The sequence below is a fragment of the Danio rerio genome, chromosome 20, assembly GCF_052040795.2.
Source record: "Danio rerio strain M-AB ecotype USA chromosome 20, GRCz13ab, whole genome shotgun sequence".
NCBI lineage: Eukaryota > Metazoa > Chordata > Actinopteri > Cypriniformes > Danionidae > Danio > Danio rerio.
The window spans coordinates 11,176,395-11,200,084 of NC_141040.1; the positions used below are offsets into that span (position 1 = coordinate 11,176,395).

A 23,690-nucleotide genomic window follows, 5' to 3' on the forward strand; every position below is an offset into this window, starting at 1 on the left:
CACAGAAAACATCTGGCAAAATTTTAATTAAAAAACAAAACAAAAAAAAAAAAAAAAACATGGGAAGTATGATTTTGAACTATTTTGAATTACAAGGATGTCAGGCATGTCCTCATAACCACCGTTATAGAGTACAACTAAATCATGTCATTATACAAAACAGGTGTCCTTGTAAACCACCAAAACCAGTACACACACAAACACACAGTGATACAGCTATCCTTATGAGGACAGCAAATTGATCCATATTCTGCAATGCGGAAGTGTTTTTGCAGTTGTTTTAGAACCTCAGATTCAACTGCCTATGGGAGAAATGACTAGGAATACTAAACGGCAGAAAATGGTCCTACACCTTGCTCTACAAGCAACTGTTTGCATGACTATACAAACAAAGCAAAATAAAATTTTTGGAAAATATCAGTTTGCAGCATCAAGCAGCAGAACGAGCTGTTTTTAATGTCTAAAAATTAATGAAAGTGAATAAGACTGGAAGTCTCGAGCCAAAATGATTCAAATGGCTGTGCCCACTCATATACTGCTTATACTGCATATACTGTACAGATACTTATACTACATATTATATACTGTTATACTATATTTTCTATTTTCCAACCCTAACCTTAAAAATTTTGCCATTTTCAAAATACTTCATTCTTTTTTTTTTTGTTTTGTTTTGTTTTTGCTGTTTTCCTCATGGGGACTCAAATGTCCCCACAAAGTCAAAATTATACTTGAAATATATACAAAAGTATATACTTGAAAAACGCATACGCACACGCACAAAGAAATAAATAAGAGATTAAGAAATTTATCTTCAAACTATTTTTCTTGCAATAAAGTCTTTTGTAACTTTTTTCTACAAATATTTCAATGCATTGTTAAATACTATTTTAAATCATGAATTGAGAAATCCATATTCTCTTGAGCTTTTGATACATAAGACGTCATCGTACTACAATAATATCCTCTAAGTTTCAAAGCTAAAATCCATACTTGTTACTGGCTCAAGGCTGAGAAAATGCCAGATCCTGCAATGTTTCTATCTGTTACATCATTGGTAGGTTAAAAAATGCCTCCACTGAAGAATATTCAATCCTGATTCTGTAGCTATGCCCACTGATTTATGGTCAGATTGAGGATAAACAAAGGATAAACAAATATGCTGCATAAAATTCGAAAGACACACACACACACACACACACACACACACACACACACACACACACCTGCTCCAAGTCTCCATTGATAAAACTTACACAGCTGATGCTGCTCATGGACTGATTACACTCCCATATATGTGGCTTACTCTAACACCCTCATAGCTGAGTATTGTTAAACTGTTTGTAAACATTACGACACGTTTTCCTTGCTTTGCTGTGTTAGACCTTTGCTTTGTTGTTTTGTTTGTTTACGTTGCCTGCTGCCTGCTTTCACTTACTATTCATCTGTGCTTTGACCATGTCTCTGGGTTCCCTGTATACTTCTGCTTGCCCCTGTGTTGACCGTTGCTTGCCTGACCATCCTGCTAAAAAAAATCCTTTGGATCTGCACTTCCAGTGTCCACTTCAAATTACTCAATTATTATTTACATTAGACTCAGCCACAAAACAGGGATCCAACGGTATCAAAATCATGCGTCTTCGTTAAGAAGCCCGGCCTATTGAAGAATACATAGAGGACGTCATTAAGGTAGCCCATTTAACATCTTTGGATGACATAAGTCCTATGATTTTCTTCAGTTGAGTGTTATATGAACCATTATACTCAGGACTTAATTTGTGCTGAAACACGCCGGATCCGGAACCTCTTAAATCTGATCTGGCACCTGATTTTATCAATCCCCCTCCTCAACCGTACTGCTCCCCCATCCCCTGTTCTTAAGTGAATCCACAACCCTCTTCACTTTCATGCTTTGTCCGTGACCTCGCAATTTACAAATTAAGCACTGATAACACTTATACATGCCATTGCATGAACCCCATTGGACACTAGTTTTATATTGATCTCACACTCAGTCACCTGCAGTCCTCCAGCTCACAAGATGGCTGTCTCCATTTCACCAGCTCCCAAAGTGGTCACAACCAGCACTCCAGCTCACAAAATAAGGGCCAATATGCCAACTGCTCACAAAATAGCTGCGTCCCAAATGGCACACTATACACTATGCACTCATGCACTATGTACTTATGCACTTACACACTCAACAGGATAGTATATGTATGTAGTGTTGTCCCAAATGGCACACTAATGTTTTTTTTACTAAGCGGAAATTCAGACCGTTTCCCTGATGACGTTTGACGGTTGCCAAATCAGTGAAATAAACAACTGAATTATCAAATATTACCTGCCGTAAGTACTGCCGTATTCACCATCGGGAGGCGCTATAATCACTCTGGTAGGAGAATTTTGCTTTCACCATCCAAAATAAATAAAGCTATTCAACATGTGCGTCCGATAGCTCCGCCCCTTCCGCTACGTAAGCAAACCTGCGTTCCTTGAGTGCGTGAAGTGTCCATCCTTACACACTTCATTTTAGCGGCTGAATGAGTGCATCATCCGGGTAATTAAAGTGCACTTATTATTTTTAGAATTTTCAGTGTGAACACACTACTTACACTATTCATACTACAAAATGGCGTAGAATAGTGCATAAGTATGCGATTTGGGACGCAGCTATAGTCTTCCTGTTCAGTCTGTTCCTGTCCTCGTTCCTATTGTTTCTGTTCCTAAAATGCCATCACCTGAGCAACAAGAATGGCCACCTGAGTTGCCAGAGCTGCCGCCACCCCCAGAGCTGTTACTGGCAGAGCTGCCAGATCCTCCAGAACTGCAAGATCATCCAACACTACCAGAGCTGCCAGATCATTTAGGGGCGCCAGATCCTCCTGAATTCACCGATTGGCCAGGGGCGCCAGATCTTCCTGAATTCCCAGAATGAGAAGAGCTGCCATCTGGGTCCCACAAATGGCTAGAGCCGCTCCCTGAGTCCCACGAAAGGCCAGAGCTGCCACATGAAATTCACAAAAAGCCAGAGACCTGAATTCCACAAATGGTTGCCAGAGTTCTGTGACTTCCCAGTACCGCGAGAGCTGTGTGACGTTATGTGACTTCCCAGTGCCGCCAGAGTCATGTGACCCTTCAGTGCTCCCTAAACCAAAGCCTCCTGACCCACTGGGGATTGATGAACTGCCAGTGCCTTCCTTGCTTTCTATTTTAGACCTTTTCTTTGTTGTTTTGTTTGTTTATGCTGCCTGCCTGTACTGACTATTTGCCTGTGGTTTGACCACATCTCTGGATTCACTGTATGCTTCTGTTTGCCTGTGTGTTGACCATTGCTTGCCTAACCATCCTGCTAATAAACCCTGCATTTGGATCCACTCTTCCTTAAAGCATCCACTTCACATGATGCCATCCATTGTGGATGCCAGATTGACTGGTCTTAGGCTGCTTTCAGAAACTGATTTTCTACTGGGTTTTTGGTGTACATCCACCTCTTTAGTTTATAGAGAATGGTCTTGAAAAAAAATGCATATGCAAAGAGTTCAGGAGCAAAAATCTTTAAGTGTCATTTAAAAATTTTCTTCCAAAATTAGCATTTTTTTTTCCTTAGGCCCCTGTGTGTAAAGTGTGTTTGGTTCTTTGTATTCCCTCTAAAGTAAATAACTGGAAGAAGCTATTAAAAATGTTCAATTTAGAAGAAAATTTCAGACGGCACTTTTTTTTTTTTTTTTCAGTTTTTGTCTCTGAACTATATACAGTGAGTGGCAGATGTTGCGTGAAAAAGCCTTATTGATGCCAGAGGTCAGAGGAGACCAGACATGTTCAGCTGATAGAAAGACAAAAGTAACTCAAAAAACATTGGAGATCTGCAGAGGAGCATCTCTGAACACAACACATCAAACCTTGAAGCAGATGAGCTATAGAGGCTTCTTCTGTCATGATTGATGGCACTATTGCAACAACTGTCAGCTCTCTTATGTGTGTGAGTTTCTTAAAGCATGGGTCTTGACAACATAGGTCGATTATGCTTGTAGCAGGTGTGGAAAAAAAAAAAAAAAAAAAATATATATATATATATATATATATATATATATATATATATATATATATATATATATATATATATATATATATATATATATATATATATATATATATATCCAGCAATTTCGGCATCTGAAAGTTAGTAATAAATCACATGATCTCAAATGATTAAACAATAAATTAATATTTCTCAGAAGAATATGGCTATATTTGGATACATCAAATGTGGTCATTAAATACCAACCTTTATCCAAATATCTTATTTTGTGTTCAACAGCTGATATACACTCTAAAGGTTTGGAACAAGGGGAGAGAAATGATTCTCATAGCGAACTACTAGATTTATTGCATTCTCTGTTTAATTGCAGATTTAGTTCTGCTGTTAATTCTGCATGCTAGACAAAAATGTGTGCAGCTGGTTGCCAAATCAAAAACTATATGCAACTATGAAAAATATAAAATTTATATTTAAATGGGGGCAAAGGATTGTGGAAAGGATATTTAAACCTTTGACATCTGGCAACCCAAAGCAGAATAAATCTCTTTTTTTCTGGAAACATTAAAACATTAACTGTTGGTCAAGATTCCGCCCTCTTTTTTTTTTTAATTATTCCATTGTCTTGTTAGTTACTTTGATTGAGATTTGTACAGTTATTACAAATTAGCCACCGATATACAGAATATAAAATAATAAAAAATTGGCAAGAGATTGTTAGGAATTGTGGCTTAAGATGACCCTAAAGATGGTATTATGTTGACAAAATGGTGGACAATGAATAAATGGTATATTTCTGAAACATATTTCTGAAATGATGTTTTACAGAGGAAGGAAATTTTCATAGTATGTCACATAATATTTGTTCTCCTGGAGAAAGTCTTATTTGTTTTATTTTGTCAAGTACAAAAGCACAAGTACAAAAGTTTTTAATTTTTTAAACATAATTTTAAGGTCAAAATTATTAGCCCCTTTAAGCAATTTTTTTTTCCATAGTCTACAGAACAATCCATTATTATACAATAACTTGCCTAATTACCCTTACCTGCCTAGTTAACCTAATAAACATAGTTAAGCCTTACAATGTCCCTTTTAGGTGGTCTAAAAGTGTCCTGAAAAAAAAAATACTTAGTCAAATATTATGTACTGTCATCATGCCAAAGATAAAATAAATATGCGAGGTGAGTTATAAAAACTATTATGTTTAGAAATATGTTGAAAAAAATCTTCTCTCCATTAAACAGAAATTGGGGGAAAAAATAAAGAGGGTGCCTAATAATGGGTGGGGGGGGGGGGGGGGGGTAATAATTATGACTTCAACTGTACATACCTACATACATACACAAAATCCAAAATGGCCATAACCAAAAACACTGTAAGAGTATACTTTGATTGCTGGAGTAAAACTTTTTAAATTATTATTATTATTTGTATCTCTATGTATGTGATGTGTGTAATTATGCATCTAAATTATTAGACATTTTCAAAAATCTGCTTTATTGTGAAGGGTATGTCTGCCTCTCACACATACACTCTAAAAGGTCTGATTAATCAGTTTATATTGTTCACAGTAAAATGATGTGTGTGGGCAGAATTAATGTTAATTTATCGTCATTGTTATCTTTGAATTCAGCCTCATTATTTCATTGGTAAATGCACTTCATCTATCACACGATAATTGAGAGCTTCACGAGTACCTTTCAGTGTACAGTCAGCTCATGGAGATCAAGATCGCGCACTACTGAACACCTTACAGACAAAACAGCAGCTCTGTTGAAGAATCTGATGAAGGACTATAGATTATCATAGGACCAGTAGGACTATTGTTAAGAATATTTAAAAGAGTAAAATTTTGAAAAAATTTTTACCTATCATAAAACGTAATTATAAAGGATTTTACCAAGGGAAAAAACAAATGTACATTTTATGCAAAAACATTTTATCAATCTTGAAACAAATTTACAATGAAAACTTGTTTACAGAAAGGGAATGTACCACATACTGTAAATGATGCGGTAATAGGCGCTGTTGTCATTGGTGGCGATTGGCTTTAGGCTTAGTGTGCACACCCACTTGGAGGAGGGTCTGTCTAGCCCTGTTCCAAGTGAATCGACACCTCTGGACAAAGGCGTGGGCAGAGGGAATCGCAATTTCAGTTTCCAGACTGGGAAAAGCAGATGGGTGGTACCTTAGACTACACTCAAATGAGAGACCGATGGCAGACACTGGCAATGAATTGTGTGTGTATTTTACCCGTGGAAGCTGTTGACTCCATCGCAACATAGGTCAACAAGGTCTTGGTTGGCCCTCTCTGTTTGTTACTCTGTCTCTCGTTACTCTAAAGATGAAAACCAGAAGAAAGACTTACAGTCACCCCCAATAAAAAAATAAAATAAATAAATAAATAAATAAATTATCTCCAAAACTTAGAGACAAACTGAGGCCCCCTGTTAGAAACCACTTCCATCGGGAGGCCATGAATGCGAAAGACGTGATTAATGACAGTATCCGCTGTCTCTTTGGCTGACGGTAATTTGGGCGAAGGAATAAAAAAAAGTAGCCTTTGAAAACCGGTCCACAACAGTCAAAATGACCGTGTTGCCAGCAGATGGCAGGAGACCTGTGATAAAATGTAGCGAAATGTGCGACCAGGGTCTCAAAGGCACTGACGGGGGTTGAAGGAGCCCAGCGGGAGGATGATTGGACGTCTTAGAAAGCACAAACAGAACAAGCCAAAACAAATCCACGTATGTCCCGAGCCATAGCTGACCACCGGAATCACTGTTTAACAAAAAAAATAAGGTATGACTCACTCCCGGATGAGCCACTTTGGAAGAAGCCCATGGATTGACGTCATTGACGACCGACTCTCCTCTGGCATGAACAACCAACTCGGTGGGAATCTGGGTAGGGTGTTACCCCTTCCAAGGCGAGGTGAAACTTTCTTTCGATCTCCCTTGTCACAACAGAAATTCAAATCCTCTGTGGAATAATGGGCTCGAGAGACTTAGTGCGGTCGGAAACATCAAAAAGACAGGATAACGCATCGAGTTTAAAGTTTTTGGAACCCGGCTGATAAGAAATGGTTAAGTCAAAGTGGAACACCAAAACAAAACAAAATCATGTGACCAAACAGACACTCAGGAGTGCGCACAAATATACAACCGTGACACTCCCACGCTGATATTTTCCCAGAATAGCTAAAAATGACAAAATGACATTTTATTGCACTTGGTCAAATCATGATTTTTTTAGACTCGTATAAACCTGTGTCTACAAAGTCACATACAAGCTGATAATTTCTGGTGTGTGGTACATTTTGCGTCACTTCCGATGTGTTGTACATTCCCTTTCAGTAAATAATTTGTTATTGTAAATTAGTTTCGGGACTGGTAAAAGTGTTTTGCATCTCGTTATTTTTTTTTTTTTTCTAAACTGTAAATTAGTTTCGTCCTTTGTAGAATTGTTTTTATATAATTGTGTCTTTTGATAGGTAAAAATGGTTTCCAAAATGTAAGTTGTTCTTGAGCTTTGAAAAAAGTTTTTACACTTTGTAGGGTTGTTTTGCACTTCCCAGCCACCGTGTGTTCCACATAATCTTATAAGTTATAGTACATAGACTGTTATATTGGGGTGATGAAAACACACCCAGTCCTTTTTTTTTTCAATTAAACAACATAAAAACGGTGTACCAATTGGATCGGTTTTTAGATCGACTGCAACTTAACGTAGGAATGCAGTTCCCCCGCCCACCAATATTGATACAGTTGCGCATCACCATATCCCCACTTTGTTGTTTCACGTCCATCCTTTTCAGCGTGTTAGTCAAAGCGATGTCACTTAAGGAACACCCTTGCTCTATTTTTAGATGTAAGGCTCATTGGGCTCAACACAAGATCAACATTCACCACATGATCGATGTAATCTGAATTATTGTTTGTAACTTTACGTATGTTTGCAAACATGTGTACTTTTTATTGAGTCTACCTTAAACTTCAGCCAATTGCATTTCTCACGGTCACAGAAGCTCCCTGTGATCTTAAATAGATGCAGCTAAAAAGAGCGTGTCGCTCGATTGGAAATAAAATAATGAACTTGCTTGCAGTTCGCACACCAGAAGCGCCACTCGGTGTCGCTCAGCGTCGCGCCATGCTTTTCAGAATTCTAAACATAGGATTCTATCAGGGTACACACAATGGCGCTTCAAGTCGGCGGCTGTCCACGGTGCCCTGCCACGATTCAGGACACATCATATTTCTGCCGCGCCACAGAACGCCATCTGAATGGTTTCATTTTAAATAACATCTGAATGTGCATGTCTGTTGTGCCGTGTCGCGATGCATCTAGTGCCTCAGTCAAAGTTAATTCTGTGTGTGTGGTTACTAGTCTCGGTGTACAAGCTTGGAACTTTAAACTAGCACACAGGTGGCTGTAAAAACTATACGAAAACATCAGTAATTTGGACTCTCTGTTTGGTCTGTGTCCGAGTCGTACATGTACGGCTGAATGCTGGTCCTCTCACTCATGTCCTCGAAACTAATTTTCATGTGGAGCAACACACCCCTAAAAGTGAGCTGTGTACACGGCCACAAAATGACACATTTTAACACATTATAATAAAAAAATTTAAAAAATCTCAACTGTGTTTTGAACTGAACCTAAACTTGCTTAAATCATAAAGAGGGGTAAACTATGTGCCCTTTAAATAATACACTATACATTTCAAATTGTGATTGTGATTCTATTGCGATTAATCTCACATCCTTAACCTAGAGTTATAAAAAAAGTTAATAGATATTTTAATTATTGATAATATTAATTGGCCAACATTTGCTTTTCTTGAACCTCAAATCATATTATAATGACTCCATATAAAACTTAACTGAAAACTGTAAAAAAAAAAAAAAAATCTCTATATTACTACATTTCATATTAAATCAGTAAACCCCCAATGAGCCTACATCCAATGCATGCTGTAAATATTCAAATACATACTTGTTTGACTAGCTATGGCAATGGTTTATGTATGTATGTATATTGTACAATGTAAGTAAAATTTGTAATTAGAGTTATTAGTTACTAGAGTAACTAGAGGTTCATTCCACTGTGGTGACTACTGATAAACAAAGGATTAAGCTGGAGAAAAGTGAGTGAGTGTATGTAGCCTATTTATGTACTTATGTGTCTATACTGTTTGTTTGCTAGCATTTTTTTGTTTTGTGATTTTTGGTCGAAATACTTATTTCCGTGTTTAAAAAGCATAAATGCATGTCAATTCACAGATCTAAGAATGTCTTTGTTTTATGTAGAAGTTCTCTATAAAAAAAAAATAAATAAAAAATTCTAAAAGATGGTTCTCAGAGACTCCTGCTTTTTGCATAAACTACATTCTGCAGCCGTTACCTCAGCTGATGGGCTTTACATGACATATAAAACAGCTGCAGCCAGCTTCATTTCTACAGGCCTGTTTAATAGCGGGACATAAGTCTACAAACCTGAGGAAACGGGCCTCCTTCCAGCCTCCATCAATGTGGATGTGCCTCCCCGACAAGCGCTCACAGTTCTGTCCACCTCCGGATTACATTCACAGCAGGACCGAGACAATGTCAGCTCGTTTTAGAGGGCATTTTCAATCGCTGGCCCTATTCAGAGCCCCCCTTCTCCCTCCAGACATCTAATCAGCCGTCATTAGCCCCTCGACGGGCGTCCTCGTCTGTGCTCTTTCCTCTTGCTCTGCCCCTCACTGCCGCCCGCTGCGCCTCTCCGAGCGCCCGCGCTGCAAATCAATACCGGCCATTCACATAAATCACAACTTTTCGTGGAGGAAGTTCAGCAGCGGAGCCGAAGTTCACATATCGACGGCTGCTTTGGAAATGTTCTTGGCGGCAGGAGGCTGGGAATGCGGGATGGCCTCGTGTCTGACCCGAAATGAGTTTAAGGCGAGTAGTTCATCGTTCAGATTTTTTGAAAAGACTCGCCGGGACAGCAACACACAGAACGGGGCTGATAAAAAATGATTGAACAGAGGAGAAGAAGAGAAGACTCACAGGCAGATATTTTTTCTTGCCAATACTGTATAGATGAAGAAATGTCCTGCACTCTAGGAAACAGTCAAACATGCGTTATATACTGTAATTTGATGTTGTGAATATCTTCAGAAAAAATTTAAATGATCAAAAATAATAATCAAATGAAACAATAATTGTAACATATTAAAATTAAAGTAAGGTTGCACATTGTCAGCATTTTTTGTTTGTTATAAGAACTGTTTACATGTTTGTTGGACTTCATACACTGCGCTGCAAATGTTTTTTTTTTTCAAGCAAATTAGGGTTAAATCAAACCATTAGACAAACAGATGGACAAACGGACTGACTGACTGACATTCATTCATTATTGCTGTTATTGGTAGTAGTACTAAATCATAGTATTAAATTGTCCTATTATTTTTTAAATATTTAAATGAGAAAAGAAATGGGTAATCAGAGAATCTGGAGAATCCTCATTTACTTATTTATTTATTTATTTATTTGTTAATAAATATTTGCTTATAAATATAAATAATATTTTAATTGTTTATAAATATTTATTTATTTATTTATTATTTTTAATGTTGTGCATCACAATTCGATAGACACAAACAAAACTGGATACCAATAACAAGATCTCTTGCTTTTCACACAATCTCTACAAACGAAGCAATAATGACCAATACCATGAGCTGCTCAAGCACAAAACAAAACACCTTTTCATTCTGAAGCACACAACAGATTAAAAATATTGTAAAATTACTTTTTCAGATTCCTTTTTATTAACCATGAAGCTGCTAACCTACTGTATATCTGCATTCCTCTAGCCTTCATTTCAAATCAATACAAGCCATTCCAGCCTGATCTTACGAGGAAACGTAAGTATTGTACAAAATTGTACGATTTTAAAAATGAGGTGTGGGACCAAACCCCACCCCTAAACCCAACCGTCAGTGGGGGATGAGCAAATCAAACAAAATTGTATGAATTAGAACATACAAATTCATACGAATTAGCCACTAAATCAAAAAGTTACGAATTGCCGTGAGATTGTGTTGGCCATTCAGATAAACGTTGAACAGTGGAAGTTCAGCAAATAATCTAAACCAACGTAAAAAGTGAATGTCCTTTTATCTGCTTAGCCCTAGCTATTTCAGGAAGACACAGAAACACAACAGCATGCGGGACAAATACAGCATGAGCCGCAGTGTTTTTCTTCCTCAGCCTCAAGGGAGTCTTTATACACAGACTGCTGCATGCACAATCCGCACCGTCTTAGTTCACGCTGTGAATTGTGTTTTGTTTTCGCCTTCCCTGAATGCCATTTTGTGTCATCTCTTTCAGCTGAACAGCTGAGGCTGCATAAAAGACTCACATGTTGTTGATTGGAATGGCTCTGAATAAGACTGTCGTGCATTGTTAAGCGCCAACGTGATTTCAGTGCAATAGCTGGTTAACACAACTGTACACAAAGATTAAGCCATCCGAGGTATTGGACTTGAGTGTGATAGAAAACAGAGAGGTTTTGAAGCATCTAAAACTGGCGGGTCATCTGAATGAAATTATGCAGATGCATGCCTCAAGAAAAAAAAAATAGCTAGAAAATGAATAAGTACATGCATGCATATGTATGTTCAGTTTTAGACTACGTTTACCATTTACATTACAATATTGTTGCCAAATATGGAACAGTTTTTTCTTTAAGTTGTATGTTTTCAAAATGATCCATCTTTGCATATTTGAAAAAAAGACAAAAACATATGCCAGGCAAGTATTTGACGCTGTCACCTTGTAAGTAAACTGTATGTTTAAGGAAGTGGCAAAGTGTAGTAAGTGACTTGGTGTGTGTATAATTTGCTGTTTGTGTATGATGCGTGGTTAGTTTGTCGATCATCACAATGTCTACCATTATATTGTGTTTGTTTGCCCTTGACTTTAATCTACACCTCCCGATCAGTCTAAGCTGCATGCAATGATTGGAATGCCCACACCTAACCCCTGACAGTGATGGCAGTAGCTCCACTGAGTGCATTGTGTCTGACATCGTATCTCTGAGATATGCTATCTCAGCCTGCATCATCAAGGTTGCATCCATATACTACTGGTTTACACGAACAGCTGTTTTTTCCAGAAGGGTCTGTCTGCAGAATGCATAACATTAAAGGGTTTAAGAGGCTTAACATGTAGTATGTTAGAGTCATAACTTGAAGTTATGGAGACATGACAAAACTATGTTGTCGGCAAGATGGCACTCTACATTAGTAATTGACGTCTACACCTTATTCCACAACTAAACCCAACCATCACAGTTATTAACGTCTATGCTTACCACAACCCTTAACTCAACCATCATAGTTACTAACCTCTACATCTACCCCAACCTTTAACCCAACCATCACAGTTAATGTACAGCCGCAAGTAATGGAGCCTTTCATACTTGACACGCTCGGCATTGTACTGTTGATTGCAACCACAGGGGGCAACGTCGAGTAGGCTCTCTGATGGGTCTTGTGCTTTTCCCACTGATAATCCTGACACGTGGCTTGTTTTACAGATCACCAAGCAAACCACTGACCTAAACCCTACCCTAAGCCAACCAATAGTGTTTTTAAAAGCTAAAGTAGGAGAAAAGTGCACTGGAACCATTTAAATTTACTGTTTCACTGAACTTGAACCTCAACACTCTGCATCACTAGTACAACACTGCAAAAAAAATTATTTATATTATGTTGTACAGTACAGCATGCCTTTATTTGTTATTCCTTTTCTATTGTTGTTAATGAAAAACTCAACATAGAAAGTCAGACAAAATTCATATAATAGAAATACACGAAATCCGTAAGAACAAAAACATTTCAGGGTTAAAGACTCAGTGCTCCAGTGTAGTGTCACATACATTACAGCGGCCTAAAGCCTTGTTTCATCAACCGTGTAATTCTGAATCACTGAAAGCACTGAACCTCATTTCATGCAGAATATGAGCGTGAAAGTCTCTGTTTTCATTTTGCTGTTCATTTTACTGAGAAAGAACAATTCCAACCTGCGGAGAGTATAAAACAGTGAGGAAGCATGGAGACCCCATTAGACCCATTTAATACTCTGCTTAAATGAGCCATGATTAGTCAGACACATTATTGAAAAAGCAGAGAAATTAAATTTCTGACTCTTTATATTTCTCTTGGCGGTTGTGGTAAAATATTATATTTCATTTTGATGGACAGGAATAGTCATGTCGGCTTTTATCTGTCATGTTTATTGTTGTTCCGCTAATAATTCTTTAAAGGAATGCCATTCCACTTATTCAACTGACATCACCCCGTTGATGCAGCCAACAATAACATTTCAGTAATAAAAAGTAATAAAAATGCACTGATCTATTCATTGCCAGAGATTGTTTATAAAATGTTGGCTATGTGTTCCATTGCTGGTAAATTGTATTTCTGATTAAAGTCAACATTTCTTTATGTCCTTGAGGACATTTCCAAGGTCATTGTTTAGCTTTGTTTGAATGCGGAGATGAAAATTTGACTGTTTCCCCTAATGCACAATCTAAAAACCTATTGTGAACTAAAAAACGCTGATCAAAACTTTAGCAGACTTTCAGAATCCTCGCAGTTATTGGTACGTTTACCTTTTAGTAGCCTGATGATAATTTCAGCAATTATCTGACAAAACTTCCACTGCCTTTAAAAACTGTCCCAATTCTCTTTGAATGGAGGTGTAGGAGTAGGAAAAATGGCAGATAACCATTCAAACAAAGATTTTTGTGGAAGCACATTACAACATGAAGGGGTATAGGAAATCTCCCTAAATAGAGATGCCACAGCATCTAAGAAAGAAAAGAGACTCACAAACTCAAAAACATTTGGCATTTGATAAGGATTTTCAGAACAAACAAGCATGTTTCATTATATTAATAATGGCAGTCATGTATATATTTATTATTTATTTTTTTTATCTCTAAATTTCACTATTGAAACTCCAATAAAATAGTAGACGCCTATGCGATTAATACTACACTTTATTCTATAAATATATATTACTATTTTTTTCCTTTTGTTTTAATTTTTTATTAGTCTATTAGTCTGTTTATTAGCTTACTGTGAAATAAATTTAAATTTAGAGTATATTTTATTTTATTTATTTATTTATTTACAAGGACAACACAACAATACATTTAAGCATTTCAATTATAAACAAGATGCATGGTGTCAATTAATAGAAAAACATAAATAAATAAAAAAAGAGCTAAGTTCCACTTGTAGTCCCCAGGAAGGCTGATGTTTATAAAGTTATTAATATTATTTTTTATGTGTGAATTGAAAACAAAATTAGACCAGGTCATTAATATTACACAACTCTGTATATACACTCACCACCCACGTTATTAGGAACAGTTGTACTTGTGATTTAGAAACTTCTGATCTACTGGGAAATTCACGCACAAACATCTCTATGGTTTACAAATAATGGCCCGAAAAAGAAAAAGTATTCAGTGAGCGGCAGCTCTGTGGGTGCAAATGCCTTGTTAATCAGAGGTCAAAGGAGAATTGCCAAACTGGTTGGAGCTGATAGAAAGAAATCATTAACTCAAATAACCACTCGTTACAACCGAGGTAAGCAGAAGAGCATCTCTGAATGCACAACACGTCAAACATGGGGCAGATGGGCTACAGCAGCAGAAGACCACACCTGGTGCCACCCCTGTCAGCTAAGAAGAGGAAACTGAAGCTACAATTCACAAAGGCTCACCAAAATTGTAGAAAAGAAAATTGGAAAAATGTTGTCTGGTCTGATGAATCTTGATTTCTGCTGCAACATTTAGATGGTAGGGTCAGAATTTGGAGACAACAACATGAAAGCATGGATACAACCTGCCTTGTATCAACTTTTCAGGCTGGTGGTGGTGGTTTAATGATGTGGGGGATATTTTCTTGGCACACTTTGGGCCCATTACTATCAGTTGAGCATTGTGTCAACGCCACAGCCTACCTGAGTATTGTTGCTGACCATGTCTATCTCTTTATGACTAGTGTATCCATCTTCTGATGGTTACTTTCAGCAGGATAACGAGCCAAGTCATTAAATGCGAATCATCTCAGACTGGTTTCTTGCACATGACAATGAGTTCACTGTACTCAAATGGCCTCCACAGTCACCAAAACTCAATCCAATAGAGTACCTTTGGGATGTGGTGGAACATGAGATACGCATCATGGATATGCAAAATCGCAGGAATATTTCCAGTACCCTGCTGAATCTATGCCATGAAGGATTAAGGCAGTTCTGAAGGATAAATGGGGTCCAACCCAGTACTTGTAACATGTACCTAATAAGGTGGTCGGTGAGTGTACATTGTACACACGTCAGATCAGTATTCCATCAATCAAGCTGCAATTTTCTAGAGTTTAAACCTACTCACTCACTCAGTCAAAAAAAAAAAAAAAAAACATACTCAGTCTTCGACATAAAATGTCCACACATTTATATATATATATATATATATATATATATATATATATATATATATATATATATATATATATATATATATATATATATATACTACTTCAGCCATACGTTTATTGGAAAATAACTGCACACACTGTAAAAAGTAAAGGGATCCAGACAATTCCATCATGTTGTCCGAACACATATCAATTACTGTAAGTTAACTTACGTTTTTACAAATTAAAGTAGACTGAACAAAACTAAATAATTAAGTTGATCCCAATTGTGTTGTTTCAATATATTTTAAACAACAAGTGGTTTAAGTGCTCCTCACAATGCTCATCAGCCAATCCGAAGCAAGCAGTTAACACCTTGTTGACATAAATTTAATTATACTTATCATTATAATTACTTTAAACAATTACAAATGCATATGTTCCATCTAAAATAATCTGTCATATCTGCTCCAAACCAGAACATCTGGCTGTTCTTCTGGGCTCCAGATTGTCTGAGGGGCTTCATGTGGACTATTAATGTAGACTGGATTTAATAGTGATTGATTAGAAGATGAACAGTAAGGAACGGGTGCTGAAGTGAACCGCCCGGACTTTTGTGTGCCGGTGTGAATGCGTTTTCTGGAGCAGAGCATCATCGCCGACCTCGTCCTTTCATCATAGAGGAGAGTGTGTGACTACTTCTTCGCACAATGAGAAGCTCCTGCAGGGAAGAGGCGATTAAATTAAAGTGCTTCTGAGGCAATCACACCAAGGTCATGAGGATGCAGAGCGAACTGCTTCTGGCAGCAGCTTCTGTCTCGGGTGAAGACGGCTTGTCTGTTGCTGTGTGCGGTTTGGCCACCTCTACTCAACATGTGTTGGCGGAATGTGGAAAAACTATGCTGGCGGTATCAAGTTTGTATTAGGAGGAAAAGATGAATCAAAAGTCTTGGTAAACAACTCAGTGCCTCTGTGTTTCACAGTGAAAGAAGCTTTTGTCTGATATTTTAGGAACATGTAAAGCATAAATGTTTGCTTTTGGATATGATTGCTTGTCTAGGAGATCAACCCTCCTGTTGTCTTAGAAATACATTGCTCCCCCTTTGAGTCAAAAATTATCCATCTTGACTAAACCTCTAAAAGAAAGCTTCTAAATTTAATTTCCATCCTCAAATCTATCTTGCATGAAGAAAAATTGCATCTGCACAGTTTATTAAAGTCTTTGAAGGAGTTTGTTGAAGGAGCAGTATCAACAGATCTTAAGCAGACAGTGTACTAATACTCAATTGGACCATAAAAATAAAGTATTACTAAATATGCTTAATGTTTTTTTTTTTTTTTTTTTAGTTTCAGTTAAATTCTCAGATTATGTATGTCTTAGGTATTGGGCAGGACCAGCATACTTAACTAAGCTCCTCCAACTGTAAATTTTGACAACACACTGAAGTGTTGAAAAGCAGGTGTCTGTTACATTGTAATAACTCTTCTAAAACTAATTTCCCTTCTTTCCAACCCAAGCTTTGGTTTCTGGAGACCGCGATTTACGTGCCCGGAGGTACTTATGGCCGCATTTTGTTTTTTTAAACAAACAACTTGCTACTACAACTTGCAACTAGCGGTGTGACGGTAGGAGAGCCAGGTTCGAGTCAAGGGAAGAGCGGTTCCAGAAATCAGGTAAGAAAAACAGAATCCAAAAAAATAAAGAGGAATAAATAGAGATGGAGGAGGAGGAGACTAGGTCGGCTGATTGGCCGGTCGCTCAGTCAATAATTTGGCCATTCAGTTGCTGGAGACGGTCGCTGGACAGCGGCTCCCGGCGGCTTTACGAGAGAACAGCGCGGGCGCAAACTTCGCTCATGAGAGGAGTCCGAGACGCGAAAAATCGCACACAGCAGCCTCTCGTGGATTCTTGAAAGAAAAAAACACTGCACAATTAAGTACCTCCCGGCATGTAATTCGCAGTCTTCAGAAACGTCCACTGGGTTAAGTTTCCGGAATGAGCCTGGGTTGTATCTTTCTGAATGAAATGCTTACTTTACTACATCCATTCAGCTCGCAGTAAAAAGTAGCTATGCCCACCCACTGGTATCTCATTTAATATTTTGTTTTTCCAGGAACTGCGTCACAATACAAAAATGTTAAGTAAAAAAATTGGTTGCAGCTTCTGGTTCATGTAAACATTAAATTGCATGTGTGCTTCTGATGCCAAGCAACTTTATGCTATCAAAAATAGAATTTTCTGTTTGAAACAAATATATAATTTTACTTTTGATAGGACTATTTAAACAGCATATTCAGTGCCTTGTGACCTGCCTTAAAAAGTGAAAATATAAGTCACAGACAATTGCAGGTAGGCGAACTATACATTTATAGGCTGTTTTTTTTTTTTTCAAAAAGGGCATATTTTTAGGGTTGATGACTTATTTAAATGTGATGACAAACAATCAAAGCTTAATTTGAACATCTAATTAGAAGCTTTTAATGTAATTATGACTTTATATCTATGAAAATGGTATAGCAATTCTAGTACTTAAATAATTCTGGTAGTTCCAGTGTTAAGGGCTCATCAGGATAGTGTTTCCTGAAGTGTGAAAGCTATTATGTAGGACCATGATCTGAAGTACCTCCTCACCAACACTGAGCTATTTCCATTAATTTCAGACATTCACAATGAAGTGATCTTGTCAAGTGAGAGCACACAAACACACTCTTTAAGCGCACACTCAGAGCTGTGAGCAGCTATTGCTTCCAGCGGCCGGGGAGAAATTAGGGGTTAGATGCTTTGCTCAAATGTACCTCAGCTGGGTATGGAAGATGGAAGAGAATACGGTTCATTCACTTCTCCCATATTCGTGCTGGAACATGAATCAAACCTGGAATACAACCAACAACTCCCTAACCATCTGGCCACAACTGCCCCTAGCAACACGCATCAGCTTTATTTCCATGACGATGACTGATCTTTTAATTTGGTGCAAATCCAATCTGTACGGTCAGACTGAGACAGATTTCAAGAAATGCTACTTGAATAGAATTTTAAACCAAATATGAATGTACTAGATTCAATTTAGCCAAACTAAATGAACAACACTTTTTTTTTTTTTTTGTGAAAACAAAACAAACATAAACATTAATAAATGAGAAAATACTTTTATTAAATTTAAAGAGTTTTGAATGCAATACCAGTATTTTTGATTTTGTGTCAAGATTTTGTTTGCCCTTCACAAATTTACTTTATCAGTCCGGCACAAATCTCTCGGGGCGGGTTAAACAGTGGTCTACTCTGATTGGCTTGTGAGATTTTGATGGTCAACAAATAATAGTTTACTGTTAAGTTCACCTCTCTTGCTGAGGATGACCTAAGCTGTTGATTAGTCAGTGTATGAGGCGGCTAGGCTAAGCAAGTTTAAATTTTGATTTAATTATTCTCTAATCGGTTGCCTATTATGTGGTGAATATACCCCTGTAAGGCATACTACAGTCTTTTTTTGTCTGGCTTTCTCGGATATCTCACCTGTTTGCCAAAAATGACATTATATCGCTGACAATGTCTGACACTGGCGCATACACTTTGTAAAAGCCATGCAAGGCACGAAAGCTTAACAGGCGTAGCAACACTAACGAAGGAGGACGGGGCTTAGTGAAGAGTCATTTACTATATTGTTTTTTTTTTTTTTTTTACTATTTTGTTACTACTACAACTACTGCAAATACTTTTGCTGCTGCTAATACACTGTACACCCCAAAAGGTTACGGTAACACAAACCATTTGAGGAAACGGTTTGCAACAAAGCATGTAAGTTCAAAAAGGAATTCTATTGAGTACTGTGAACTTAATCAATATGAGTAAAAGAAGCAATTTAAGCACAGTAAAACCTGATGAATGAAGAAAACTCAAACCAACCGAGTACTGCAAAACCCAATAAGTTACAGCAACTCAAACTGTTTAACTGAGTTAAAAACTATATGAGTACTGTGAACTTACCTTAATTAAGTTGAAGTAATTAGGTGTTTAATCTACTCATTACCTTCGAAAGTCTCCTCAAATGAGTAGAATTAACTTTCAGTACATTTTGAGTTAATTACACTTATTTCATTTAATAAAGTTGACTGTTGGGTTTTACAGTGTATATGCAGTTCTGTCCAAACAATATATTCCTTACAAACAGATTATTTACATCATAGGTGCCCTTTAAAACTAGTAGTACATTAAGTCTAAAAATATTGAGTAGTGTCAACTAATTTCAGTGTAATTTCAACTATTCCGTCATTTGGGTTTATACTGTATATAAACAACAACACAATCTATATTTTAAACAGCATCAAACACAACGTTTACATCACTCTTAATGTAATGGTTACCTGTAAGTATACATCAGAGCTATTCGATTAGTTTGTCATGGGGGCCGATTCATAAAAATCATCCCAAATGAGGGGAGGGAGAGATACTGTATGACTTGATATATGAGTGATGACACAATTGCATATAAGAGCCCATTTGCTGTATTTTTGATCCTTAAGACAACCACGTTGGCTTTTTCGACATTAAAATGTTAATATATTGTATTTTGAAACTAGACTTTTTTTTTTTTTTTTTCAAATGTTGTATTTCAGAGCACAACAAAAACAGTGCATTGCTGAAGTAGGCTTCTTCTACATTCAAACACATGCATATGTTATGTTTTGAACTGCATAACAATTATGGATGCAACAATGATAGACTTTGGTTGTACGATTATATAGTCTGAAGAATAATCATGATTTCATGGTTATCACGTCTAATGTAAATTCAAGCTTTATATTAGGTAAGTTATTTAGAATAACTGTTGTTGTCAACTGCATTCATACAAACAGTACATCATTCTAATAATAATTCGTCTAACATATCTTTTGTTTTACATTGCTCTGAAATGCACGCACAATTCTCACCGTGAGATGTTTTCTACTATATCCGCCCGGAAAGCCGCAAACGCGTCGCTCCGCTTGTGCGCGCATATTGTCATATATTCTTACATTAGAAATAACAAACTTGCAAGCGGGAAAGACGTGATATGGGAACGGCCGCTGCTGTAGTTAATTCATGTGCGTGCGTATTAGCCTCAGTGTGCTTGGAGAACTTTAAAGTAGCGCACAGTTGTCAACTTGGCATAACTTTGTTAAACTGCAGCAGTTTCATTTCGTTCCATGCGGCTTAAAGAAGCCTTTACAATTAATTATCTGTGACGTATTAAAGCGCAGTTAATAGTAAAATCAGCTAATTGTTGCAACCATATTAACGATATCATTGCACTGTACAAAAGTCCTTTTCTACAAACGCATCCAATTTTTTTACCGGCTGCCCGTGCCACTCGCTTATGGTGACTCACACTCTGTGCAGCCTTCAACTGCAACTCGTGCTATATTGAACAGACGCACTACACTTTATAACTATAGCGGCCGTTTTTCGAATAAACTAAATTTATTTTTGATGTCTTAGTCACACTTTTTTGAGAGCCAGAACAAATTGCCTCGGGGGCCGGATTCGGCCCACCGGCCGCCAATTGAATAGCCCTGGTATACATACATAATATTAGTAGTGTATTTGTATTAGACAATTACTATGTTTTTTTTCTTCTTCTTTTTTTTTTTTTTTTTTTTTTTTTTGGCAGTACTACCTATAAAATATTTATTAGATTATAAATTCACTATTATTATTTATACTACTACTTTTGTTACTACTACTACTACAACAACTACTGCTGCTGCTTATACATTGTAAAACCCAAAAGGTTAAGGCAACTTAAACCATTTTTAGGAAACCGATTGCAAATAACCATTTAAGTGCAAAAACTAATCCTATGACTACTGTGAACTTAATCCATTTGAGTAAATGAAGCAATTCGAGCACAGTAAAACCAAATCAATGTGGATAACTCAACCCAACTGAGTACTCTAAAACCAAATAAGTTAAGGCAACTCAAACCATTTGAGGAAACTGATTGCAACAAACCAAAACTCTATCTGAGTACTGTGAAATTACTCAATTTAAGTTGAATTAATGAGGCTTTAAATTAACTCATTACCTTTAATACTGAGTTTAAAACTCTTTTTCAAATGAGGAAAACTAACTTAAAGCAAATTTTGAGATAACTACACTCTTTATTTGATAAAGTGTGAAGTTTACAGTGTATTGCTACTATAACTAATGAAAGCCTTTTTAAAAAACAAAATAAGCTTACTTTTAAAATGCAGTGTTTGTTTGTTAGATGAGTTTTTTTTTTTTTTTCTTTAAATAACAAATGACATCTGTATTGCAAATTGTATTTTGAATTAAAGCGCACAATTTTCCAATACCCTTTTTGCTTTCATTGATAATCTGAACAGACATTTCATCTTCAAACGCTTTTGCTTTTGCGTCTCATTGTTGATCAGACTGTATCATCTGTGTTATGGTTTTGCCATCTGAGATAATTTCCAGAGCCTGTGAAAGATTTTCGCTGTAACAGGCTAAAATTGTTGTTATTAGCATTTCAATGCGATACGTGGCACACACTCTGATTTGACATGGAAAAAAAAAAGAAAAAATCTGTGCATGTCTGGCTTGAGGTGAACCTCTCGTGCATGTTAAGAGGAGTGTTATACATTTTTAAAGAAGTCGCTGCCTATATGAAGGGTATCTCAGTTCAGTAGCTTTTTGGGTTTCATTTTCAGTTTGCACTTTATGTAGACTGTGAGCTTTCAGACAGACCCTTTATGTTTATTTGGCTTTTGTGTTCTCAGGGGACGTGGCGGTAAATTGAGTCACAACTGGAGCCGCTCCATGTCTCTCAGGGTGAGTCTGATGTGTTCGGCAGGCTCCAGTGCTGTCAGATGCTTGTATCAGAGCTCTGGTGAACGCAGCATATGCTTGATAGGCCGTTTGGGCCTCTGCTCTGTAGTTCACATTCCAAGTTATTAACATGTCCTGTGGGCTGGTGTTTTGGAAAGTATTAATGCATTTATCCTGACTTAATTCACCAGAGTGCAGAGGCAAGTTTTGTTTACTGCAACAAAACTATAACATCATTTATAAAATGATATAACTATAACATAACAACTATAAAACTATTACTCTATAACATCAGAAAGATCCGACCCTTCTTATCTGAACATGCAGCTCAACTCCTTGTTCAAGCTCTTGTTCTCTCCAAACTGGATTACTGCAACTCTCTACTAGCTGGGCTTCCAGCTAACTCTATCAAGCCTCTTCAACTGCTCCAGAATGCAGCAGCACGAGTTGTCTTCAATGAACCTAAACGAGCACATGTCACTCCGCTGCTAGTCCGTTTGCACTGGCTGCCAGTTGCTGCTCGCATCAAATTCAAAGCTCTGATGTTTGCCTACAAAGTGACCTCTGGCCTTGCTCCTTCTTATCTGCTCTCACTTCTGCAGATCTATGTGCCCTCCAGAAACTTGCGTTCTGTGAATGAACGTCGCCTCGTGGTTCCATCCCAAAGAGGGAAGAAATCACTTTCGCGAACGCTCACGCTCAATCTGCCCAGTTGGTGGAATGAACTCCCTAACTGCATCAGAACAGCAGAGTCACTCACTACTTTCAAGAAACGACTAAAAACTCAACTATTTAGTCTCCACTTCACTTCCTAATCTGCAGTTGCCTCTTTGAATATCACACTAACTGTACAAAAAAAAAAAAAAAAAAAAATACTAATACCATTAATACTTCCCTTCTTAGACTTTACAGACCTGAAACTTTCCTATAGCACTTATTCATTGTTGCTCTTAGTTGTGTAAATTGCTTCCTTGTCCTCATTTGTAAGTCGCTTTGGATAAAAGCGTCTGCTAAATGACTAAATGTAAATGTAAATGTAACATTTGCTCATTCATTCATTCATTCATTCATTCATTCATTCATTCATTCATTCATTCATTCATTCATTCATTCACTTATTTACTTACATATTAGTGCTAGGCAAAGATTAATCATGATTAAAAATAAAATAAATGTTTGTTTTAACCTAATGCATTTGTGTGTTTTATTTATTAGTTATTTATTGGATTTAAAATCATACACTCAAACACAAACTACACCAAACAACATTTACATTTATATTTAAAATTACTTTACAATATTCATTAATTTTCTTTTCAGCCTAGTCCCTTTATTAATCTGAGGTTGCACAGCGGAATGAACCGCCA

The 23,690-nt window shown here is 37.1% G+C and overlaps 1 long non-coding RNA gene across 1 annotated transcript; it reads right to left on the bottom strand.

The window, feature by feature from the left end:
• Positions 1-651: 651 nt before the first annotated feature.
• LOC147839105 (uncharacterized) lies at positions 652-2,068 on the bottom strand. The gene is made up of 2 exons (XR_015519241.1): positions 1,339-2,068; positions 652-1,286 (listed from the first exon to the last, which is right to left on the bottom strand). It is a non-coding gene; the product is annotated as an uncharacterized LOC147839105 (long non-coding RNA).
• Positions 2,069-23,690: the final 21,622 nt, after the last annotated feature.